At 47.7% G+C, this 12,202-nt stretch overlaps 1 protein-coding gene across 2 annotated transcripts in view; it reads right to left on the bottom strand.

The window, feature by feature from the left end:
- Positions 1 to 12,202, bottom strand: part of VANGL1 (VANGL planar cell polarity protein 1) — a 47,211-nt gene that overhangs the window by 21,541 nt on the left and 13,468 nt on the right. The gene's annotated exons all lie outside the window — the stretch shown is intronic.

Genomic DNA, 12,202 nt, shown 5'->3' with positions numbered 1-12,202 from the left:
CCTCTCCTCCAGAAGGCTGAGAAGCCAGCTGCCAGGAGAGTGGACTCCAAAGCAAACCACTCGCATCCTCCTATGCCAAGACCGCCACTCCAAGAGGAACAGTGTGTGTGGTGGGGTGTTTTCAAGCACTTACTCACCATACAGACACCTAGCAGAACCACTAAATCCAAACGGTGTAACTCATGGATTAGCCAGTGGACAACAGCAGCTTTCAGGCACTAATACTTGGGCTGGATTTCAACCAGTTCCTCAGACACCCATAACCACACGCAGATGTCCCAACAGCTCTCAAACTAGAGACATCCACCTCCTTTGATCATACATAACACATTCAAACAGGCGAAGGCGCTACCTTCTCACCAAGCAGAGAGCGAGCCCTTGCTACCTCATTGCCCCAGGGTCTGCTGCAACGCAGAGAAGAAAGAAGAAAGCAAAGGAGCTGCCTGTGTCCGACCACGTATCCGCCACGTCCCAGGCGCCCACAGTGAAGCAAACCAACGCCTGGCCAGACACCACAAGCCCAACCCAGCACCCTCAGGAGCCAGTAGTAGTCGAATTGGATCTAGAGAGCAGCAACTACTGGATCCGTATGCTCAGAAATGGGTTTTCTAAGCACACTGCTGGCACATCAAGCAGTCTGCCTCCACACCACCGTTTTGCAAAGTGGTGGGATATCCTCGAGGGAGCTAGTGAGAATACTAACTTGCTTATTTAGGAGAAAAAAAAAAAAAAAAGAAACCCAACTTACCGTCTGCTCACACTGAATCAAAACCAAAGCTGTGAAAGGCCTGCTTTATCTACTGAGCAAATTGGCAGGTTGGGAAGGAGGGCAGTCAGAGACGAGCACAAAGGGGACAACTTAAGCAAGGAGATGATGGGAGGAAGCTGCTGCTGAGCCGTCCCCATGAACCTGAGCAGCATGGCAGATACAGGCACACCAGACAGACTCAGGGGCAAGCCGGCTTCCCTGGGCACCTGTGGGTGTTGCACCCAGCTGCCAGCAGCTCAAGCAGGCTCCTCTTGTCCGCACCCAACTCAACACAGACTTGTGACCAATTTGAGAGAGTGAGGGACGCTGCTGAAGTAGATCTTACTGTTGTTCCCTCCACGCCTGAGCAGACTATTGAGGCCAACAAGCCCTGTGGAAGGAGACCTGTGTGGCTCAATAACTTAAAGAGTCCAGTCTCACAGCTGAAGATACAACTCTACACTAAGCCCACAGCAATAAGATGCCATCCATGTGGTACATCATGTCCAGCTCTGCACCTTAAGGCACACGGCCTGGGGCATGAGACCTGTCTCCCATGCTTGGGCCACAGCTGGTCCCCTGCAGGCCTGCTGGGTAGGGGAGGAGAAGCAAGGACTTGAGGCTCTTCTTTCCCCAAGCTCAGCAGAGGACCACACTTTTGCAGCCAGAGCCAAGCACCACCAAGGACCGCTCCTGCTCTGCAGGAAGACTGGCAACACAAGTGTACAACCTATCTCCTCATGCAGGCAGCAGCAGGACCACTTTCAATGAAACCAGCACCACCATGAGATGCTGCTGTGTGCCTCTTTCCCTCTGGACCATCACACCTTTCCTCTGCCACCACAAGCCTTTGTAACCCCTAAGCACCAGAAGAGCAGTTAAAAAGACTGCAGAAATTGAGCCGGGCTAAATAATCCAGGAAGAAAGATACACACGTAAACTATAAAGTAACATTGATAATACAGAGATATAAATTACCAGTTCCACCATTCAGATCCCTGTGCAACCAGACAAGATTTCTTTGGGAGGGGTGAGGAAGGATCAGCCTGTTGATTTGCTATTTTTTTGCAGCAGCATTAGTTTAAGTAGTGATGTGAAATCATGACCAAACATTTATGTAATTGAGGGGTGTACCAAGTATTTATGAGAGAGGCTTAACCTCTTTCAAAAGTTTCTACACACTCGAGGTTATATTTAGGATTTAAGGAGTTTCAAAGAAGTCAGGGGGGACAGGACGACACCAAGGTGTGCTTTACCTTCTGAGCACGGGAGTTGGGAGCAAGACCAAGAACTTACCCTGCATGCAAGAGTGAAATAGGCACTTAGCGCAGACACACAAGGGATGAAATACCAGATTCCCCCGAGCCCGAAGATACAGGGCACCCACCAGCTTCCAGTTCGAGCTTGTGTCCCGTTCATGCGCCTAGGAACCTTGCAGCAGCCACAATATACAGTACCTGGATTACCACTCCCAGTCCCTGGGAGTAGAATAATCTGTGGCAGTGATGCATTTCCTCTTCCCAACATACATGTATGCTATGCCTCTGATTAGTCTGAGCCTCAAAAGAGAAAAAAATAGGCAGGAACTGGCAGGTATAGCAAGAAGTTAAGAGTCTACATTTTCAAAAGATAATTTAAAGCCTGACCATGCATCAAATAAGGCCAGAGTCTTTAGACAAGGAATTCTTCAAGTTACATTAATAGCTATGAAGTAAATAAGGGTGGGTGGTTTTTTTTTTTATTTGGGGTTGGTTTTTGGAGGGGTCGATTAGGGTTTTTTTAAGTAAAACTGAGAAATGCAACTTTTAGGGAAACAATGGAAAGAAAGCGTTCAAAGCTTCCACTGGCAGCAAAACTCGTGTTCTAACAGGACTATACATTGAGATGCTGCTGCCATGAAACATCAGTATTCAGCTCTTGTTCCAACAGCAGCCTGGTAGGGTACTCTCTCAGGAAAGAGGACCACCTCTTACTTGACCCGCAGCAGGGGACGGGATTAACGCAGCCAGACTTTAAATGAAGTTTGCCATTTGAGTCAATAAAGCAGCTTTAACTTCTTCTAGGATTTCTCTCACAACACCTCGGAGCATTATTTCCCTGCAAGCCTACACAGACAGGCTTGAAGAGGCAGCATCGATGCTATCTGCTAGCAGACCCTTGCACACAGAGGAATATCAGCTCTCAAACTACAGCCCAGCACTCCCTGCCCAGCATCCCTCCACCACAGGGCACCCCCCACCCAGTTCCACCCCAGCAAGCTTTGCCCAAGCAAGAGCTGCCTCATTTTATAGCCAGCACCCAGCAACCCTACAAACTACGCTGAGGCCACAGGGACATGGTCTGTAGTTGAACTAAGCATCAAAAATCCAGCCCCAGCAAGGATGCAGATGACCCTGGCAGCCCCCAAACTGCAGCTAAGGTCCTTACTGCTGTGCCACAAGTGCTATTTTGCTGTCAGCCAGGGAACAGTTCTCCCCACACTCTCAGCTGAGGTCCCCACTTGACCTAAACTGTACAAGGGGGATTTGAGCACAGCAGTTCATTTAAGGGGAGGGAGTGCTGGAGGGCGAATCTAAGTTATAAGCAAAAATATTGCCCTCAGTTTTGTGGCAAAAGCAAACAAAAACCCCCATTCTTTTACTTCTACCCAGCTCCCTATTACTCTTCCTTATTCCTTCAGGGTAGGGTCAGGCATCAGCTTCCAGTGTTCTTGGACATTACTTGGTTGTGCTGTACAAGAAATGTAAATTTACAATTTCTTGCACTTTTAACAAAAAGTGAGCCTCCTCCTTTCCCCCAAAGGGCACACAGCTCACTCCTTTGCAGAATATTTGTATTTCATCATTCACCACAAGAAACAGATGTCAAAGGTTGAGGGGGTGGATTTTTTTTTTTCCCCCTCAGCATTTGAAGATAAAAGTATCTTCATGGCCACAAAATTTGTTCAGCAGCTTTGGGAGACCATCTGTCTCTGTGGGTGGTACATACAGGAGCTTTGTGGAGGGCACCAAGAGCAGGGGAAAAGAAATTACATGACAAACCCCTTAAGTACAGGGTAAGCTGGAGCGCATGCTGTTCTTGTACTTCTGGGCAGTGTTGGTTTTGAAAGACAAGCCAACAAGAAGGGGAATCCCTGCAGATGAAACCAATGGCATTTCCTCCACACCACCTCTTTCAGAAGGACAAAGCCTACCAGCTCCCTGTCAGGGAGCAAGTGATGTCGTACCAGCCAGAGGGATTAATAATTGACAGCAGGCCCTTCACTTACAAGTAGGCTTGTAAACTTTTAAAGTATTAAGTATTTAAAAAACGTGAGACTGCTCCAGGGTATAACAATCACCCTGCACCACTCGCCATTGCTGCCCGGTGCATCTGCAGGAGCACGGTACAACTGGTACCTGGGCTGCGGTCTAGTACTCTCAACTCCACGCTCCTCCCCACGAAAAGGAGAGGAGAGGTGGTGTGTGCACAAGGGGCACTGGGCATGATCAAAGATCAAGATCAAACAAGGGAGGAGAGAGGGGTAGAGATGACTGTGGGCACTTCAGTTCCCTGAGCTCTGTCACCTTTATCAAAACAAAGAGCAGCTCTAGGTGTAAAGCTGTATATGAAATCTGCTGAAAAGTGTATGCAGAAAGTCAAGGGGCTAGGAAAACATGTTTCTTTCAGAAAAGCAGAGCCCTCACAGGCTTTGGAGACAGGCTTACCACACCAGAAACTCCCAGATGAGTTGAGCATGCAGTCAGATACCAACGGTCCATCCTAGGCTTTCCCATCCCCTGTAACGAGAAGCACCCAGCACTCCTGGAGTCTGCTGCTCACTAATGTCACAAACAAACACCCTCTTAATGAGGTTTGCTCTGCCCCAAGTAACCAGTCCTTGCTGAACTTTGCTGACAAACCCCATGCACCACCAAACAGTCCCTCATAAAACAGAACAAGGCACCATTCCCATAACTCATCTGGAGCATCAAAGGAGACCGTTCCCTCCTCAGCAGGGAACAGCACACTTTTTTTTTTTTTTTTTTTCAGAGGCTAGTGGAAAATTCCCTTCTGCAATTCCACGGGCACCCTCATGGCAAGAGCAATCGGGTAAACTGTTCTCTGCAACACTATCCTCCCGGAGGCAAGGCAGAAGACTCAGGCAGGAGGGGGAAAGGTATTGCCTGTGACTAAGAATGACTAAGAATGCGGTTGGAAGTCTTTTCCCGTTAAGTCATTATTAGTTCAGCCCCAAGTCAGACCTTCCTTCACTACTCCATGGCACAGGGTGTTTGAATGCTCAACTGCCCATGCCACACAGCTGCAGACAGAGAGTTCTGCAAGCTCAGGAATGGGAGCATGGGGAAGCAGCCCAGCTGCAGAGATGATGAGTTGTGAAAAGGTGGTTGTAAACACCCAGTTATGTGAAGTGCCGCTGGAAAGACATGGGCTTGGAGGTCAAGTCTGACACCTCTCAGTTAGTGCTAAAGAAGATGCTCTGGAGCAGACCCCTCAGTTTCTTCAGGAGCTTCACACCTGCAGATGCAATTAACACCCATTTAGCCAGCTATCCCAGAAATTCTTGGGAGGAGAGACTATTCAATGCTGGTGCTCATCAGCTTTGGTGATGGGCAGGGGTGGGGGACACTCACAGAAATGCGCATCAGGGTGACTTGTAGAGATTTCAGTACAGAGAAAATGCATTCGGGATCGAGGCTAATTTTGCACAGGCTTGAGGCTCTGGTGGCAGAGCTGCTCTGCAAAGTCGCTAGTCTGTGGAACATGCAGTTAATAAGATGTTTTGCTACAGAACAAGGTAGAAACTCATCAGCTCAATCTCTTTCATCACAGTCTTTACCACTATGGAAGATGGTAAGGGCTGAAGAAACCCCAAGGAGAAAGGAGGGTCAGTGTAATTCCTCTAGACCCTGGGAACGCAGACCAAGCCAACTACACACAGGGTAGAAGAAAGAGCCCACAAACCCAGAGTGCCTCTGTGGCAGGTTAAACTTATAGAACAAAGTAGCAATGCTATGCTTAGCTCAAGAAAGATGTTCTTTGTGTATGTTAAAGCCAAAGGTGTCCCTAATCAGAAGACAAGCAGGTAGCCTACTTTGAGGAAGGACATCCTGGAGTCATTAGACCTCAAGAAGGGTACATGGCCAACTTGGCAAACTTAAGGTCCATGTGTCCTTAGATGAACTACCCTCTTTATAATACTAAAAATCACGCCTATAGGTCAAGAAGACCCTTGACCAGGTGAAGACCCTTCCCCTGAGCATGTTGTAGTAGTAGAAACATTGTATCAGCAGAATTATAATTGTCTGTAAATTACTAACCAATCACAGAGAAGATGGACTTTGAAAATTACTAACTCCGCAGGTTTTGTGTATAAATATAGAGCGAAAAGTCGCATTGGTGTGATTTGTGGGAGACCACCAAGCACCTAGGCTTGTGCAACCCTAAAATAAATAAGCAATGTCTCTCCCGAGTGTGTGATTATTGACCTATAGCACACTGGGAGACAAATCTGTTTTTCGGACAACACCTCCAGCGGAATTTAGCTGGGCAGGTACAGCATTGCACTAGTGGGCACCAATGTTTGTTCTGCTGTCCCACTTCTGAACACTTGACTGGAAACAGAAATAGCCCACAAGTGTATGGGATCAGTCACACTACAAATGACCAATGCCACTGGACACACATTAGGAATTTCCTTCGCCAGGAAACAGCAAGATTCCTGCCTCAGGCAAGACCCATGGTTAAGCTGACACATTTCACCATGCTAGAAACAAAAACAAAGGTGTCTATACGCCATGGAAGCTTTCCTCTTGAGGGGTAGGGAGATTTAGGACAGCATAACCTAGCCAGAAGTGTTGACACAACTCGAGGAAAGAGCACTCTGTGCAGTTCAAATGCTGACCAGGTGTTCTTAATTAGAAAAATTTCACCCTTGATAAGGGGAGGCATATTTGCACACCACCTCCTTGTTGCAAGATCAGATGTGCGAGGCTTACAAATGCAGTCTGGAGTTTGAAGAAGCTTATTCCTGCTCCTTGGCCCTCTACGCGCTCCCTCACTAGGCCCCAGTGGCACCAAGGGTCACAGACAAGAGAGCACTCATCAAATTAGATCAGTAAATACTGACAGCCTAGAGATCAGTTTTATAAGCAACAGATTCAATAGATACAAGACTGCCAACCCAAAGCAGCTGGGTCAAGAGTGGCATCAGCTTCCACCACACAATCCTGTTTCAGTTCTGGTTTGTAATAAAGGTAAGGGCTCACACACCACCTAAGAACAGCGATTCTGCTGCCGTCAGTTCAGCTGGGAGACAGGCTGAATATTTTCCTCTTCCACGAAACATGTATGCATCTACTTTGTTTTGTGACCATGTGCAAGCCACGAGATTTCTCAGTAAGATATTGATAGTTCCTGCAGGGAAGGTACAGGCTCTTCAGAGACAGGCACCTGCTTTGGGGAAGCAGCTGCTCCCCCTTCATGGATTTTTAAACCACAGTTCAGCAAACATCCATCCAAAGGCAGATGGGTAACGTGGGTACAGGCAATGCTCTAACAGACTTTTCCCTTACAGAGCTGCTATTTCTGAGTACTAAGCTTCTCTTGATTAGATGGATAGAGAACATCAACCAGCTCACAGCTGTCTGCAAAAGCTGTACCCTGATTCCAAAGCCATACGGTGACCTCTCCGCTAGCTTCCCAGCCAGCTGGCTCATAAAGGCAAGCCCATGCCAGGAAGGGCACAGAAAAGCAGACTGAAGCACTCAGTAGTGCATACAGCCTGACACGACCAACTATCATAGCCCTGCTCCTCATATCCCTACTGCAAGGATGAGCAAAAGGGAGGAGAAAGACCCACTCTTAGACGTTTCTAACCTCAGAAAACCAAGACTATACCGGAGCTCAACATTCAGTCTATGTGTAAGATCAGTAATTACCACATGTGTTTGAAGCTGTTCATTTTCTTGAGCTGTCTAGACTAGCAAAGCTCTAGGGTGGGGAAAGAACATTCACTGGAGAGGAAGGGAGTATGTTCAGCACCTTAACTACAGAAAAGGAGCGTTTTCTCCAGCAACACCCTTTTCCTACATAGTTTCCGAGCCATCCAGAAGGTACTGAACTGTGGATGACAGATGCCATCATGTCCCTATCCGTAGGGACAAGCCAAAGCTTCAGCTGCAAACCCATGCCTCAGCTCACAAAACTTTCAGCCCTTCAACTGAAGAGTTACCTACTGTTGTTCTCCCCCACCTTTACTTCCCTTTGTCGTTGCTTTCAGAAGTCTCACCAGCTTCCCCACCCAACCTCTCACACTTTCCCAGGCTTGACCTTTCTTACATCTACCATTCCCTGCTCTTTACCCATACATATCACCATAAAACATTCCCCCTGCGTGGCAACTCCTCCTACCAGGAGCAGCAGAGCAGTCAGCGAGCTGAGACTTGGCACCACATATATTGGGACTCCAATTTAATTTTTACCTCCCCCCGCTCCCAAGCTCCTGAATCGATGCCAAAGGGAATGCTCATTTTGGCAGTCAAGTCTCCCAGAACAAAAGTTACAGCCAAAGTGCTGGGGGTGGGACCAAGTCAGCCTATTAATAGGTTGATTATAACATGAATTTGGGGAACTACTCCCAAATATGCTTACCCTCCTGGACCTAGGGCCCTCAGGGGTGGAGCGGAATACTTAACTCAGCACTTTCAGCTTCTTTGCTGTATTTAGAGTCAGGGAGGGTGGAAAATCCTGTCTGTACCCTGCCTGGCAAAAACATGGTTTTCCAGAAGGGTGGCTGAGCTATTGTTTTCTTCCCTTCTCCCCCTGAAAGCCTGTTTTCCTCATATTTACATAGCAGCTCCCTCTGTCTCATCAGAGAAGACCTAGAATTTGAAAGTTTCCACCTTGGACTAAAACGGTTCGTAACAATTTTCCTGTGGAAAAATCCAGAGCTACTCCAAGAAGCAACACTGAACAAGGTAAGATGCCTCAAGAGCCTTCTCACCACCAGCTTCTTCGGAGCACACTGGACTGTTGAGGAAGACAGACTCCACGGACAGCCAGGGAGCAAAACTTTTAGGATATCTGATTGCATTTAGAGGGCAAAAGGTTGGACTGAGGCAGCAAAGTTTTGATTTCAGGACACAGTCAGATTGCTGTATCTGTTAAATCATGCTTCCTCCTTCCAGCTGGCAGCCCACAACCTAAGACCCCTTTAAAAGTGAGGCAAATATGCGCAATGGCAAATGGAGAGCTCGGAAGCAGCAACAAGTAGTATATGCATACTCCATCATAGCTACACCACCTCTCCAGCACACCCACAAGGCTGCTTCTCCAGTCTTCCTGAATAATCCCAACCGCCTTTGCATGTCTCCACATTTCCCCATCAACAGACCTCCCATCCCAGCCCCATGGCTCAGCCAGAGAGCCAACCAGAGGCAGAGTGCAACCCCTTGTGACCCTGACTGACATTTCACCCACCAGACCTTTATGGAAACTTTGAAAAATTACACTCCAAAGGTGTTCAGAAGTTCCCAAATTCCTCATGTCCTAAGCCTGGAGAAGTTGAAGGAGATCCCAACTACATTAACTTCTCACAGTGTTTGTCACATTGGGGTCACACTCTGTATCAAGACCAGCAGCTCTTACCATTAACGCGCAAGTAACTCTCCCTGTTGCTTGTAGCAAGAGAGGGAGAGAAAGAATGAACTCTCCTTCAGTTGGGAAACACTTGGCCACTGATCAAACCTACACAGTTCTACCTTACTGATGTAAAGATGGAAAGACACACAGACTGCAGAACGTGTCAATACACATTATACTCATCTGTCAGGAACTAAGGAAAAAGTAACACTAGTTTACCATTAATAGACACGCTTGGCAAGACTCTCCTGTAACACAAGACACTGAAGCATCTACATGCTTCATGGTTTGGATTCATATGCCAAACAAAATTGCAATCACCTTGCCAACAAATGAGAAGTTATTAATTTTCATACATCTCAGATTTCACCCTAGGTTTTACAACTCTTTGCTGCCTTCGCATCACCCAAGGCATTTCAAAACCTTGCTGCAAAGAGAGAATTTGAGAGCACTGTTTCTAACACATGTGCTATTAAATATTTCGGCCTTGATTCTTGAGCAAATTCTTTGCTTCCAATGGCAAGCTTACTCACATGGTTAAAGGCAGACACGCAGACTTTGGCAGGCGTAAGATCTTAATGCCTCTGAACGCAAACCCACAATCTACCACCAAGCAACCAGCAAGCTCTCTCAAACCAAACCTGCACGCTGTGTGTATATACAGCTGTATACATACGTGTACCAAACTTTCTGTGCAGAATTCACTCATGGGAGAACTGTCCCGGCACACCTCACGGCACAAAGCTGTGGCACAGGGGAACTCTTTGGTAGTCACCTCCCCATCTCCCTAGTCTTAAAGGCTACACTGGATCTGCCACTTACTACAGAGGAATTTTTAAGTTTTTTTTTAAAAAAAGTTTCACAAGAAAACCAACAGAGATTAGCTCATTTTTTTAAACCCTAGAGGTAACCATTCATTAAGTCAATGGGAGCACTTCCATTACAGAAGGGGGTGTCTCCTTCACATTTTACAGAGAAGGAGAATACAGCAGTGTCCAGACCTAGTTCACCCGAAAGGCCTTGAGTTCTTCCATTAAGCCAGAGACAACATCCAGGAGTCAACTCCCAGACTTGAGCTTCAACCACTAAATCTGCTTCAAAGCAATTCCATTGCTAAACTAATGGCTGCAGGAGACTCTTCCTACATCCACTTAAACCAGCAGACACTAATCTCTCCATCTGAAGTAGATATGCATGCCATAGGGGTCTGGACAGGATAAGCAGAACAGATGTTTAAGTGCACATACAGTCTGGGGAATCATCTTCAGAGCTCAGCTGCTTCACAGGGCACAGGAACTAAAAGATTTCTAGAGAGCTTCATAGGACATGGGAACTAAGGACACCGAGACACCTGTCCTTTCTTTTACCCTTGCTGAGGGAAGCATTAACCCCATCAGGAAGGTGGAAGCAAGCACGCACATGTCATACCTTTGGATTTTGCACAGCTCCCAAACACTCCCAGATGCATATGACCTAGCAAACTGATCTGTACCAACGACAAAGAGCACCATGCTACATGACCAAACCAGGAGCAGGATAGCATGTACATATGCTCCAGTACCCACTAAAAATATTATTTCTAAATGCCTGAACTGCTGGTAGATTTCAGCTGCATCAAGGCAATTGCTTTAGCAGGACTAAATGCTATTTCCCTCAAGCAAACACAAAACCGTGGAAAACTGCCGACCTCAGAAACAAGGAAAGTCCCCAGTCACTGGAAGGAGCCTTCAGATCCCATGGCATAACTCTCTGGCTAAACTCTCCAAGGTAGCCCCAGCCTGTCACAGTAACAGGCCTCCAAGCACGAACACCTGAACAAGCATTTCAACTGGCCACAAAAGGCCAGGATCCAAGCAGCAGTGCTTGATCTGACCCAAGGGATGTTTATTCAGGTTTCCTGCACAACTCTTGGCTGCACAGGGCAATGAGGACAAATGGATGTTTTCAACAGCACAATAGGTTTCTCCCACAGGGCCACTTACTTCTTCCTTCAGCCCCTGACATACGGGTGACCTTCTGTCAGGAGGCTCCAAGGAGCGATGCTCTGCACAGCCTGAAGGGCTGCTCTCAAAGTGGCATCTGCCCCGTACAAAGAGCACAAGCCAGCTGCAGCTACACAAGGAGGCCTCTGTCCTTTCCTCCAGTAAGGAGACACGGCAAGAAGTGCAGAGAGGTATCTTAAACAAAGACCTCAGAATCACAGAATCGTCAAGGTTGGAAAAGACCTTGGAGATCATCTAGTTCAACCATTAACCTCACACTGACCGTTCTCAACTCCACCAGATCCCTCAGCGCTGGGTCAGCCCGACTCTTCAACCCCTCCAGGGATGGGGACTCCCCCCTGCCCTGGGCAGCCCATTCCAACGCCCAACAACCCCTTCTGCAAAGAAATACTTCCTAAGAGCCAGTCTGACCCTGCCCTGGTGCAACTTAAAGCCATTCCCTCTTGTCCTGGCGCTTGTTCCTTGGTTCAAGAGACTCGTCCCCAGCTCTCTGCACCCTCCTTTCAGGGAGTTGTAGAGGGCCATGAGGTCTCCCCTCAGCCTCCTCTTCTCCACACTAAACCCCCCCAGTTCCCTCAGCCGCTCCCCATCAGACCTGTGCTCCAGACCCTGCACCAGCTTTGTTGCCCTTCTCTGGACACGCTCGAGTCATTCAATGTCCTTTTTGTAGTGAGGGGCCCAAAACTGAACTCAGTCATCGAGGTGCGGCCTCACCAGTGCCGAGTCCAGGGGTAAGATCCCTTCCCTGTCCCTGCTGGCCACGCTAGTGCTGATACAAGCCAGGATGCCATTGGCCTTCTTGGCCACC

Source organism: Strix aluco, chromosome 2 (assembly GCF_031877795.1).
Source record: "Strix aluco isolate bStrAlu1 chromosome 2, bStrAlu1.hap1, whole genome shotgun sequence".
Classification (NCBI taxonomy): domain Eukaryota; kingdom Metazoa; phylum Chordata; class Aves; order Strigiformes; family Strigidae; genus Strix; species Strix aluco.
Note: the sequence above shows the minus strand (reverse complement) of the source record. Positions and strands in the feature narration are given on the sequence as shown.